This window comes from Peromyscus californicus, unplaced genomic scaffold (genome assembly GCF_007827085.1).
Source record: "Peromyscus californicus insignis strain IS unplaced genomic scaffold, ASM782708v3 Scaffold_12__1_contigs__length_115047231, whole genome shotgun sequence".
Taxonomy (NCBI): domain Eukaryota; kingdom Metazoa; phylum Chordata; class Mammalia; order Rodentia; family Cricetidae; genus Peromyscus; species Peromyscus californicus.
This window is the reverse complement of record NW_026294413.1, coordinates 8995370-9009501: the sequence shown is the minus strand read 5'-3', so window position 1 is coordinate 9009501 and position 14132 is coordinate 8995370. Positions and strand designations below refer to the sequence as shown.

At 38.8% G+C, this 14132-nt stretch overlaps 1 protein-coding gene across 2 annotated transcripts in view; it reads left to right on the top strand.

Annotated features, from left to right (window-relative positions):
• The window catches only part of Gpc5 (glypican 5), a 1304512-nt gene that overhangs the window by 893678 nt on the left and 396702 nt on the right, over positions 1–14132 (top strand). The window lies entirely within an intron of this gene.

Sequence of the window (14132 nt, the reverse complement as noted above, 5' to 3'; positions counted from 1 at the left end):
GGATTTGAAGGAAAGTTTCTCCACTTCCAGGAAGGGCCAATTATGCATGCCTATGGCTGTGATGCTTTATCTCTTCTAACACTTTCAGAAGTTAATTCCTAATCATGGCTGCCTGTGGTGGTGCTGCTAGCTCTACTAATATAGCTCATCTGAGGATAATTTTGAGTCCTTTTCTTTCAATGATCCTGCTTGTTAAATCCTAATACTTAACTGCAGTGTTTTGTTGTGTGTGTGTGTGTGTGTGTGTGTGTGTGTGTGTGCGTGTGTGTGTGTGTGTGTGTGTGTGTGTGTGTGTCTCACTGGCAGGAAGGGTGGCCTGGGGTCACAAGTTAAAGGGCTGGGGAGGTCAGGGGCCACCCAATGGTTGCCATATACACTTGTGAGTAGCCATAGATTTGAACTTTGCACTAATCGCTCCAGGCCTGGGCCCAACATGGAGGACTCAGCCCAGTGGCTGGTGCTCCAGTTCATAAGGCCGGCAATCTGGTTTCACTTGGCTTAGGGTTTGGGCCTTCAGTGGGTCCTGTACATTCCCACCAGCCTCCTGGGTGTGGAGAGTGTGGGGTGGGACCAGAGCAAGCATTGTGCAGTTTCAAAGCTGTGCAGATTCATCCTGGTTTGAAAATGGAAGACCTTCAGGGTGGGTGTCAGAGGCCCCAATTACTCTCTGAAACAGTAAACTTTTGTCCAGAATGCCTGAGTGTGTGGTACCAAGCAACAGTTAAGAGCTTGCTCTTTTGGGTCCACTCTGGATGCAGTTTACCTAAGTTCACAATGCTGAGGCCCTGAAATGAACCCCAGGTTCTGCCTCCTGGAAAGGGGAGAGTAGGCATTAGCTAGAACATAAATTGGAAGTATAATATCTTAAGCATCCCAAACAATATCTACACTGACATTTTAAAATCTGCCATAAGTCTGATGTACATTTATATTTATTAACACAAATCAGTCTATTATCTTCTATATATAATAGATTACTTTATTGAATATATATATATTGTGTTTTTTTTCCAGGGTCTTACAAACTTGGAACCCACCTCTACTTCCCAAATGCTGAGATTAAAGGCTTGGGCCACCAGACCTGGTTTGTTATTATATTTATTAACCATGTTAAGAAACATTGTTGAGCCGGGTGGCACCCACCTTTAATCACAGCACTCAGGCGAATCTCTGTGAGTTTGAGGCGAGCCTGCCTGGTCTACAGAGTAAGATCCAGGACAGGCACCAAAGCTACACAGAGAAACCCTGTCTCGAAAAACCAAAAGAGAGAGAGAGAGAGAGAGAGAGAGAGAGAGAGAGAGAGAGAGAGAGAGAGAGAGAGAGAGAGAGAGAGAGAGAGAGAGAGAGAGAGAGGAGGGAGAGAGATTGTTGAACTGGGCATGTAGTTCAGTTGGCAGAATACTTGTCTAACATGAATGAGGCCCTGGGTTCTACCCCACAGCAATGCATTTTCTCGGCATGGTGGCAAACGCTTATAATCCTAGAATTCACAAGAGTCAAGAGGATTGGAAGTTCAAGGTCATCCTCAGCTGTATAGCTAGTTCAAGGTCCCCAAATTAAAAAAAAATCACTTCATGAGTCATTTCTTTAGTTCAGGATTTCTCAAAGTATGATTTAGACAACCCCAGCCTTAGGCACGGACAGCTAGCTGAAGATATGGACTCCCTGAGCAAAACTCCAGGCTGTGGAGTCAGAATGTAGGAAGAGAAACACTTTAATTTTTCTAAATTACTTTCATCTGGAGGGGTGGGGTACTGCAGCACTCCTGCGGAGGTCAGACTACAGCTGGCAGCACTCAGATTTCCCTTTCTACCAAATGGATACGGTAGATCAATCACAGGGCCTGAAGCATGGCAGTGGAGAGATAGCTCAGCGGTTAAGAGCATTGACTGCTCTTCCAGAGGACCAGGTTCAATTCCACCGGAGGAGAGCTAGGAGGAGGAGGAAGGAGGTAGAGCAAGGGGGAGGAGGGAGGAGAGCGAGGAGGAGGAGGGAGGAGGAGAGCAAGGGGGAGGAGGAAGGAGGAGAGCGAGGAGCAGGAGGAGGAGAAGAGCGAGGAGGAGGAGGAGGAGGAGAAGAGCGAGGAGGAGGAGGAGGAGAGCGAGGAGGGAGGAGAGCGAGGAGGGAGGAGAGCGAGGAGGGAGGAGAACGAGGAGGGGAGTGAGGAGGAGGAAGGAAGAGGGCGAGGGCGAGGAGGAGGAGGAGGAGGAGGAGGAGGAGAGCGGAACCACATATTCAGCCCTTCATGGATCCAATTTTATGATTTTCCAGAACAGACAAATCAACAAAGAACAAAATAGATGATTGACTCCAAGACCCAGAAGACAGTTTATAGAAGTAAAGGAAATACGTGTATCAGATATCTTTAGAGAGTGATAAAATGTTCCAAAGCTGATTGTGATAATGTCTACTCAATATGTCCACTAGATGCCATGGGATTCTTTAAAAGAATGAATTCCTGTAGAATGTAAATCTATTCCAATGAACTGTCACATTAATAACAGTAATAAACCAGATTGTAGATGCTAAGCAAAAAATGGTAGACAAGATGATGGAGATGTTGGCAGAGCTGGAATAAGTAGTTTAGGAAAAAGAAGGAAAAGTAGATTTTGAAAGAACTATGTAGCAAGTGAGGGAAGTAACATTGAGATTTGTCAAAGAAGGACAACAAGATTATTGGTTTTGAATCCATTAACCTAGTCATATTCCTAAGTATGAATGGATGTAAGATCAAGTTTGTAACACAGAATCATTATAATTTTGCTTTAAAATATTATGCTTAGTGTTATTATCACAGTGTACCTGAGTGCTTTTAATTGTATTTTAAGACAAAGATCTCAGTAATTCTTTTGTGTTCAAGGAAAAAAAAGAGATATCATCTTGGGCTTTTAACCACTTTACTTCATGTTCAACTTTATTATGCTAGCAGTAAAAAAAAAGCAAATTGCCAGAAATGGGTAGAAAGCTGAAATGGGGAGAACACTTGACAAATAAGACACTCCAGGATAAAAAAGAAAACATATAAGATTGTCACTGGAAAAATATATTCAATTCTCCCAAACTTTCCTTAGAGCCTAACCACAGCCCTGAAGAGTAAACACTGGTGTAAATAGTGGATAAACAGCTTCTTCTCACATCGCTTATAAGATGTGCAAAGCAAAGGGCAAGAACTGCAAACCAAATAAAATGAACTGTCAATTTCACTCAGCGAAGCACTTAAGTCTAGTTATGCATAGAAGCTACAGCAACTCATTTACTCATAAAAATCAATGAACCTGCCACCTGGGTCATCAGCAGAGCCCTCTCCACCACAGGAACGTGACTCTCAGCGCCCATAAAAGCGACACAGAAGCCACATCCTTCATTAAGCTTTTGCCAAGACAAAGCACTGTTTTTTCCTTCAACTGAGAAACAGGTAAGCATTGTTATTGCTTATTCTGCCCATAACAAGTGACCCCCTCCCTTTTTATAACACACCACTCTCTCTTCATTAAAGCACCCTTACTGGAATACTTGGTACACTGGCTCTCAGACTGCATCTTCGTTCTCCATTCATACCCTAGTTGAAAGGACCAATATTAAATACTAGTAAATGTCATCTCTGAGCTTCAGTTTCCTCAATGAAAATAAACTGGATACTGTCAAGTACACACGTTTGACTTTAAACTTCAGAAAGTGCACATAAACTCTTTTGCCCACATTCAGGAAAAAAAAGATTCTAACAACAGTTGGGAAATGATTGATAATGGTTTCTGAACTACCATATCTAAATTTCTGCAGCCACTGGCATGGATTAACGTTTCTATCTATTACATCAAGAGCAAAGGAGGACTGGGGATGTGGCTTATTTGCAGAGCACTTGCCTAGCATGTGTGAGGTCCTGGATTTGATCTCTCTAACTGTCCTACAAAAGAATGAGGAAGACTGAAGGGAAAACCAGTGTGCTGAGTTTATTCAAATGAGACCACTGGGACTTAGTCTCCCTCCCTGCCTCTCAATCTTCACATGTTTGATCTGGAAATTTTTCTTCTTGAAGAAGATGACTTTTTCTGAAGACTTCTGGACATAGATCCTTACTTATGAGATTGCCTATGTAGGCTGGGGCCCTATATTTGGCTTGCTTTTTTTTTGTGGTCGTGGTTCTTCTTCTACTCTGCCTCCACCCAGTTCTTTTCCATTCAGGCAAGATCTATGCTGAAATTATCTGTAGCCTTCAAACGTATTGAAGACCATTTCTATTGCTGTTCTTCCTCTGATCCTAGGGGAGTTCTCAGTGTTGAATTTCTATTGACTGACATTTTATCTACAGGATGACCTATGCGGTTTTCTGTAAAGGCATCATTTTCTATCCAAAAAATAATTTATTCATTTCAAGCCAAGATATTTTCAATAACTGGTACAAACATAAATAGAATTACTTTAATTTTTCTTCCAGAGGGAAATATTAAATACTTTTCTGTTGAAAATTTTCCATTTACAAATTGTCACTTTTTTCTGCTTTTTCTCGAGGATAATAACTAGACACATATGGAATGGAATTATCTATTGATGTCTCAAAACTTTGGGAAACATTTTCTATCAATATCACTTCCCATTAATAGGCTATGGAATGGAGGTACTTTAATAGCATCTTTTCCAAGTCTTATAACATGCTGTAGATCATAATTTATACCTGTTGATTTTAAAGACTTGGGCCCAAACTATTCAAAATGTAGCTTTCACTCTTCTTAGGCTTTGGTACCCATTTCTTAGAGTGTAGAAAAATACTGCAACTCCTTTGCTGTCCAAGACCCACCTCACTAGCTGTTGACTACAACTGTGCTGTGGGATAATCAGGAAGAAGAGGGGTCACACTGGGGAGCTATTGATGGCAAGATTGGGTGGTTTCCTTCCCATGCTGAGATGGGAAGGGCTGCTTTACCCCATGTGAAGTTCTCCTCTATCTGCACTTTCTCTTTTTATTACCTGTGGTCAGTTGAGTCCAAAAATGTTAAATTGGAAATTACAGAATAAAAAATTCATGAGGTTCAAATTGTGTTTTTTTTTTTTGAGTGAAATAATGAAATATTTCTATCTTACTCTGTCCCGCCTGGGCTGTGAATTGACACTTGCCTGCTAGTCACTTAAGAGCCATTCAGGGTATCAATTTATTTTATTTAATCATGTTATTTCATGTGCTAGAGTACAAGTAATCTTCATTCAACCTTATAACAGCCTCACAGTTCAAAAGGACTGATGTAGGGGAGGCAAGGGGCATGCGATTTGGAAAGCCTGATTAACTCTGGTACCATGTAGCAATGTTGCAGAACACAACACACAATGAAAGCACAATCTAGATAGGTTCAGGTACTGTCAAGTTTTCCCCTATGGTTCTTCAAATATGTTGCCCAGAAAGGTGTCTACTGCCTTGAATGAAGGAAGACTTGTCTTCACTTGGCCTGCTCTAGAATATACACCACAACACTTTCTCAAAATTTTGTATTTGGGCATTAACTTACCACTTGTTGCTCAACTAAACCTAGTGTCCCTTCATTCATTCTCAGGGAAACAGAAAATAAAGGCTTGTGACTTTGCCTTTGTTTGCCTCAGCATACACTGTGAAGAATCTGAGACAGGCATCTTACTCTTCCCCAAAAAAATTTGCCACTAAGTTTGGGACTGACTTTCATACAGACATCAAAGAATTGTGCCTTTAGAAGTTTGTAGAACTGAAAGAGAGATCTAGTCTCTTATAATATATACCTAGAAATACCTAAGAATATATCTAAAGCTCACGATTCCTTCTTAATGGCAGATAGAATACAAACAAACCCACACCTTTGAAAGAGAAGCTTCTAGAATCTTGAAATACTTTTTTATACCTTCATGAATTGCTACAGCTCAGCACAATTCCAGGGCATGACAAAAGAAAAATTCCCAATTTATTCCCCTTATGAGAGACAACACCAGTTTTCCTATGATTCTTTTACACTACACACTCCTTTTATGCTAGACAAGGGTAAAGCTGTACTCACAGTTACATCTCATATATACTCTCTCTGTGTAAACCATAAGAAAACTGACAGCCACTATGGCTGGTGATAAATGTGCTTCAGAAATGCAATACCAAGAGGTCTCTTCTATAAAACATTTGACTACTCTTTTTTCCCCCCACATTGCCATACTAGCTGAGAGTTATAGTGTCAAAACACTCTGGAGGTTGAGAAGTCCAAGGTTTATGGATTGCAGATATTGTGTTCTCAAAAGGTCAGAAAGGATGGATGATCTGGGTTCTCACTCATGAGAGTGCTTATACATAGATAGAGGCTCTATCTTCAGCACCTAATCAATAGCAAATGCCATACTTCCTAATCTCATCATATTAGGGATATGATTTCAACATAATGACTTTAAATGAAAATATTCCATGCATTACAACTTCAGTTGGAGGATAACATTCAAAATATAGAGGAACTATTTTAAGAATTTAGGTATTAGCATTTGCCTTTACTGTGTTGGGGTATGGTCACTCCAGTACTGTCTCTCTGGGGAGTTTATCATGAAAGTATGTTGGATTTTGTCAAAGGTCTTGTATATTTATTGACATAATCCTATGAATTATATCATTAACCCATTTACATAATTTATATTTATTGACTTGCACGTGGTGAATCATACATGTATCCTTGTAACAAAGTGAACTTGATCATGATGGATGATCTTTTTGATATATGCCTGTATTTGGTTTATAAGAATTTAATTGAGCTTATTTACATCTAAGTTCATTGGAGATGCATGCTTATAGATTAATTTTTGTGGTGATGTCTTTTCCTGATTTTAGCATAAGAGTAATACTGGCTTTGTGGAAGGAGTTTGGAAGTGCTCCTATTGTTTGCGATTTAAAAAAAAAAAACATTTAAGAAGCATGAGATGTAGGTACATACTATAAGCATGCTGTATTGTATTCACGGCACAACTAGTGGTGGTGTCTTGCTAATGTCAATGAATTTCAACATTTTAGTTTATTTTCTCTTAATTTATTTTCCCTTCGAATCACATTATTGTTTTCTTTATCACCTTTTTCAATAATTGAATGAGCATTATGACCCTGCTGCAATGGTGCCGTATATCAATTTGTGAATTTTGTTTAGCAATTGAGAAAATGCAATCTTTAACTGTTATTATTGTTTGGAGAATGAAGATGTCTACAGCAAAGCAGAGAGAGAGAGAGAGAAAGACAGAGAGAGAGACAGAGAGAGAGAGCTGCAGAGTTATAGTAAATTCAGTGTGATGTTGCTATTAGTCTAAATGCCTTAGCTAAATGCTACCCACTGAGTTCATTAACTGTGCCTCCATAACAATCTTCTTAATGTTACTTAGCGACTTCACTCTAAAAATACCCATTTCACATCCCTGTAGCCTAAGGAGCATCATCAGTAATAAAACTACATGTTTCATTGTATAGCCAGGGAAGAGTAAATGCTGTTTTCTGAGGACCTGCCTCTGGCTGCTGTAAATCTGCTCATTTAATGCACCTCTTCCCTAGATTAAGTATCAGGGAAGCATTCAGGGTGTACAGACAAGTCCACCATAGTTCAGAATATCGAGGGGAGCTCATGTGTGTGATATAGTGGAAAACATTACATTGATAACCATATGTTATTTTTTATTGAGTGCTGTTCTTCATGTCCTTCAGTTGTGCACCAACAAAATGTATGAAAGTACCTCCACAAAGATTTCATTTGCAGCACCCTTGTAGATCCAAGAAAATCAGTGACTTTAAGTTCCACAGCTTTGCAGCAGGAAGCTGTGACTATCCAAAGTTAAGCCCAGGGCATCAGATTTCAGAGCCTGTGTTTGTACTGATGTAGGGTCTCTGTAAGGGTCATTTGCCATGAGGTGTCCTTCTGAGAATTGTGACTACAGCCCATCAAAATAAGTCTCCATTTGTAAAAGTTAGCTTTAGACAATGACTGTGGGTTCTCCTTCCATTCTCAGAGACCATTTTCTTCATTCCCGGTTGTTCTTTTCTAGCAGCAGTGCTTTGCATAGAGTGTTCTATGGCCCTTGTTTTCATTTTAAAACAAGTTGCTCACCATTTGGTATTGACTGACCTGACGGTGTGCTCTTCCACGAGGACAGCTCTTTTTGCTGCTTTCAGCATCGTTTAGTTACCTTAGTTCTTCTCCTAATTTTGAGGCCCAGTGAGAGCTTCTCCTTTCCTTGTAATGTGTCTATCAGTGTCACTCTTGCTCAGGATATTATTTTAGGGAGTCATGCTGGTGAGACTTCATGTGTGTAGGTTATTCTGTTTCTAGAAGACACAATCTCACAGCAAACTCCCTGTTTCTTCGGCTCTTACAACCCTTCCTGAAATTTTATTAGTATGCAAAAAATTTTGCTAATAGGATTAGTACGCATATTTGCATGCAAGTTATTTTGATGGTTATCTAAGTCCACATTACATTGTAGAAAAGCTACATCCTTACTCAGTACTCCCTACATATTACTCAGTCACTTGATGATCTCCATTTTGCTCTAAGAATATGACATAAAACACTATCGACTTCTGGTTTTACACATATGAAAGCCTTTCTTCAACACCAAGACTCATTATTGAAGTCTCAGTTCTTCCGAAAGTTTGTTGAAATTATTTTAAAAGAGGACTCATTTGCTCCCTTCCATCTTGGAGCGAGCCTGATGGTCAGTGCTGTGAATACAGGTGTGCAGAGTGTTCAAGGTCTCTCTGTATTGTTGCCTGATGTGATATCTCACTGTCTCCTGACATATGACCATATCAGAACCTGACCTTTGAGTTCTCAAAAAGGGTCAGGACATTTTCTCTTTCAGAACTACTCCTCTGCTGTGCAGCTTTGGCCTGAAGTTTTACTCACCTCTTTGTGTTTTCTTTAATTATATATTCTCAAACAGGGATGATATTTAGCTCAGATTCTATGTAAGTTATACTTACTCTTACATGAAAAACTAAGTAAAACGTTATTATATAAGTTTTCATGGAAAGTTTTGCCTATTTTAAAACAAAATGTATTATCACAGTATTTATTAAAAATAAAAATGAGTTGGGTATGTTGGCTCACAACATTAATCTCAGCACTTAGAAGCAGAGACAGGTGAATATCTGAATTCCAGGCCAGCCTGGTCTTCATAGCAAGTTTCAGGCCATCCAAGGGTTACAAAATGACACTTTGTATCTAATTGTTAATTAATTAAAAATAAAAATAGCAGTTTTCTTGCTTAAGTTTCTTTGGGGGGGTTGTTTTGCACATTTGCTATTATGTGTCACTTTACTCATAATTTTATTTCAGTACTCCTTATTCAGGCTTTGATGACTTCTAATACTATATTTAAAACAACAAATAACAAAAAAATCAGAAATTAGAACTATACAAGTGAATCATAGGCCTAGAATGTGTGGGAATATAATAAAATCGACCACTGTGGTTTGTAAATAAGCTGCAATGCAATTGAATTATCTACCTTCTCAACTATAGTGAATTAAACCAGAGAGTGGGAGAGGTTAAACCATGCAAACAATTGAGTCACAGTTCACCATAATGAACTTCAATGGGAGATGGGAATCTGTGCCTCTGACTGTTACCTGAACACCCAGTTCTTGGCTGCCTGCCTCAGTTCCGACATCTTACACTGCGACTGGCATCTGGGTGTCTATACACCAAACGGTACACCTACAGAGAGGCAAATATTTTCACCACTGAAGAAGATGCTAGTTGTGGAGAGTTATTGAAACATGGCAATTTTGTCTCTGAGGGAAAACCTAGGAGGGAACTTTTCAAGGGTGTATTTGCTGGTACATTACTGCACATGTGCAGTCTTATATTGTAAGTTTCATGTAATTCGGCTCTCCAATGTATTACAGATGACTGGTAAATGACATTTGAGATAACTACCCCATCCTAGAAAATAATACAAGATTCACTATATGATGTTTATTTCACAATAAAAGAAGTATACAGTCTCCTGGGGAAAAAATGTTGGAACTTGACTGTTATATGAACTTTTGAATGGCTCTGCCTTGTGGTAACAGTGAATGAGAGACTGAGAAGGATGCCAGACAGAATTTTGAGTGAACACATATCAGTTTCCTACATTGCCTTCGATAAGACTGTCCAACAGAAGAGGTAAATCTGTATCTGTAAGCCCAGTGATGCCTCAGAGAAAATTAATCAAAGAAGCAATTTCAGAAAGTCACTACAAATTTTATAAGTATTATATCGAATCAAGTCATCTTGTGAGAGTCATCCTCAACGTCAACTAATCTGGGAATACAAGCCAGTACCAATCACTTTTTAAAGTGTTTGTGAGACACACACAAAGAGCTCAATTAGTCATAGAAAGCCACTTTGCTCCAGATCTTTACTTCCTAGCAAATGCTACTTATGACAAACTAAGTAACAGAACATTTGCCAAAATGTAATTATACTTGTATTGCCTCAGCAAAACATAGATCAAAAGTTTAAGTGGATTTTCAATCCAGTATTATTTGGATTAACTAACTAATTTATAGACACCTTGAATCATTTTTTTCTTTGTTTTGGTTTCTAGCTCCCTTCTATTGATTACTGTAAACAAAATTATATCTTCTGTACTAATAAATAAAAGTATAGAAGAGTTCTGTCATTGCTTTCTTTAACAAATGTACATATAAATAACTAGTTCCCATTATCTTCCCTTTAAAAAAAATTTGTTTGTTTCTGAACAGTTTATGGTGGTTACATAGTGGCCACAACTGATATTACAACACATATCTGTCATTTCAGATAGTGTGCTGCCTGAGTCACAATTTATTTGGGTGACCCTCTTTGATAAGAAGAAAACATTTAAGCCGGGCGGTGGTGGCGCACGCCTTTAATCCCAGCACTCGGGAGGCAGAGCCAGGCGGATCTCTGTGAGTTCGAGGCCAGCCTGGTCTCCAAAGCGAGTTCCAGGAAAGGCGCAAAGCTACACAGAGAAACCCTGTCTCGAAAAACCAAAAAAAAAAAAAAAAAAAAAAGAAGAAAACATTTAAATTAAATCTACTCTGGAAGCTCCTTTGAGTAAAGACAACTTAGCTCATGTCATCCTTAGTTTCTCCTGCAGTGTAGGCTCTTTTGTAACATTCACTCACATATCTTGGCTCTCTGGTTATCAGTCTTCTGATTGCTTCAGATTTCCCATGGCTATGGTACTAAGAATGATTTCTCTCACTGGCTTATTTACAGAGAATAGTCAGAGGAAGGAGTGTCTATTGATGGTTAAAAAGTATTTTCCTCAGAGAAACTGAGCTTGCACATAAACACCATCAAAACACTCCAGTGAGCAGCAGGTAATGGTACCTTTGGGTTTTGTCTAGTTTACATTCTTTAAAACCAGAAGTTTGTGGGGTTTTTCCTTAGGAAAATCCATACATAAATTTGACAACCATGTTATGCATTCCAGCACTCCAGGCATAATTTCAAATGCTTCTATACAGTTAATCATTAGTAATCAATTGCATTGATTCATGTTTTAAATGTAAGATCATGCTATTAAATAGAAATATAGATTTCTGGAACACATCCTGACTATTCTTTACCTTCTAGAATTTGTATATAAAACATTCCCCTCACATGTAAAATCTAACTGTACAGTAAATCTACAAGGATAGAGTAAATCAAGATTTCAAATTAATGTTTTAAGAGCTAGGGCTGGTGACTGGCTCAATAGAATAGGGCTCTCAACACACAAGCCTTGAGAAGCTGAGTTTGATCCTGGGACCCCATGATAGAAAAGGAGAAACGACTGCCAATATTCTCCTCTCAACGACCCCCTTCACACATACACAGTATGAATGTGCATTAGCACTCACACCTATTAGTCACGCCCCCCCACACACAGTGAGACCGTGCACCAGCACTCACACACACTCTTCATGCCCCCCATGCACAGTGAGAATGTGCACCAGCACTCACACACACCTTTCACACCCCCTACACACAGTGAGAATGGGCACCGGCACTCACATACTCTTCACACCCCACACAGTGAGAATTACATCAGCACTCACACACACTCTTCTCCCTCAGTATCATATATAGAAACATAATATCATAAGCAGAGTAAAAACTTAATTGAAAAAATTAAAAACAAAACAATTTTGACATATTGCTTTGACAACAAAGGAAAATATTTTCTATATCTAAATATCAGTGGAGTAAAAATTAAAATGAGGGAATAATTGACAAACAAAATGTTTCATGAAAAGCCACTCAAACAGTAAAGTAAATAACTATCAAAATATCTTCCTGTTAAAAAGTCCCTCCCACACAAAACTGTGGGTTTGAAAAGATTTTAAATTATAAAATTCTGGGAGGGGATAGTTATATCATAATATGTTAAATGAGTTTTTAAAATGGTAGTAATAACAATAGTATGGGCAGTCTTAAGTATAAATTATTAAAATACATTTAAATTAATTAATTTCCAAAGAAATGTAAAATACTTTAATAAAATATATTTAGTAAAAAAATATATATAACATCCTTAGGAAATATTGAAATACACATCCCTCCCCAACAGAGAAGTGAAATCTGCAAGATTGTTTCTGAAAAGGAAAATTGGAAGCACATTTTAAGCAAGTCCTTAGTTGGCTTATTTTTTTCACAGCTTTAAAATTTCACTTTTCTAATTATTTATTTGATTTTTGAGCATGTAATATAATTACATCATTCCCTCTTCATTTTCTTCCCTCCCTTTTTCTCTTTTAAATTCATGCCCTCTTTTCTCATTGGTTGTTGTACACACACACACACACACACACACACACACATATATATGATGAAAATTTTAATGAGGTAAGAGTCCCACCTAGGCTACATTGGACCCTATGTCCAAAGAAGAGCAGCAGACATCATGAAAATAATTAATTATACACATGTACAAGCCTGTCAAAGAATTAGAAAATAAACTACATTTATCATAGTCTCTTTTTCCTTGTTCTCCCTCTCTGTTCTTGATCCAGCTGGGATCTCCCACTCCCCTAAACTCTCTTTCCCTCGATCCTTGCCCTTCATTACCCCCCCCCCCCTTCACATCCAGTTTGCTCATGTAGATCTCATCCATTTCTCTGTCATTGGGTGATCCCTGTGTCTTTCTTAGGGTCCTGTTTTCTAGGTAGCCTCCCTGGAGTTGTGAGTAGGAGTCTAGTCATCCTTTGTTTTACATCTAATATCCTCCTATGAGTGAGTACATACCATGTTTGTCTTTCTGAGTCTGGATTACCTCACTCAGGATGATTTTTTTTCTAGATCCATCCATTTGCCTGCAAACCTCATGATGTCATTGTTTTTCTCTGCTGAGTAGTATTCCATTGTGTATATGTACCACATTTTATTTATTCATTCTTCAGTTGAAAGGCATCTAGGTTGTTTCCAGGTTCTGGATATTACAAACAATGCTGCTATGAACATAGCTGAGCATGTGCCCTTGCGGTATGATTGAGCATTCCTTGGGTATATGCCCAAGAGTGGTATAGCTGGATCTTGGGGGAGATTGATTCCCAATTTTCTAAGAAAGCGCCATATTGATTTCCAAAGTGGTTGTACAAGCTTGCATTCCCACCAGCAGTGGAGGAGAGTTCCCCTAGCTCCACTTCCTCACCAGCATAAGCTGTCTTCAGTGTTTTTGATCTTAGCCATTCTGACGGGTGGTATCTCAGAGTTGTTTTGATTTGCATTTCCCTGATGATTAGGGATGTTGAGCAATTCCTTAAATGTCTTTCAGCCATTTGTGCTTCCTCTGTTGAGAATTCTCTGTTTAGCTCTATAGCCCACTTCTTAATTGGACTGTTGGGCATTTTGATGTCTAATTTCTTGAGTTCTTTATATATTCTGGATATCAGCCCTCTGTCAGATGTGGGGTTGGTGAAGATCTTTTCCCATTCTGTAGGCTGTCGCTTTGCCTTGTTGACCATGTCCTTTGCTCTACAAAAGCTTCTCAGTTTCAAGAGATCCCATTGATTGATTGTTTCTCTCAGTGTCTGTGCTACTGGTGTTATATTTAGGAAGTAATCTCCTATGCTAATGCATTCAAGACTACTTCCTACTTTCTCTTCTATCTGGTTCAGAGTAACTGGATTTATGTTGAGGTCTTTGATC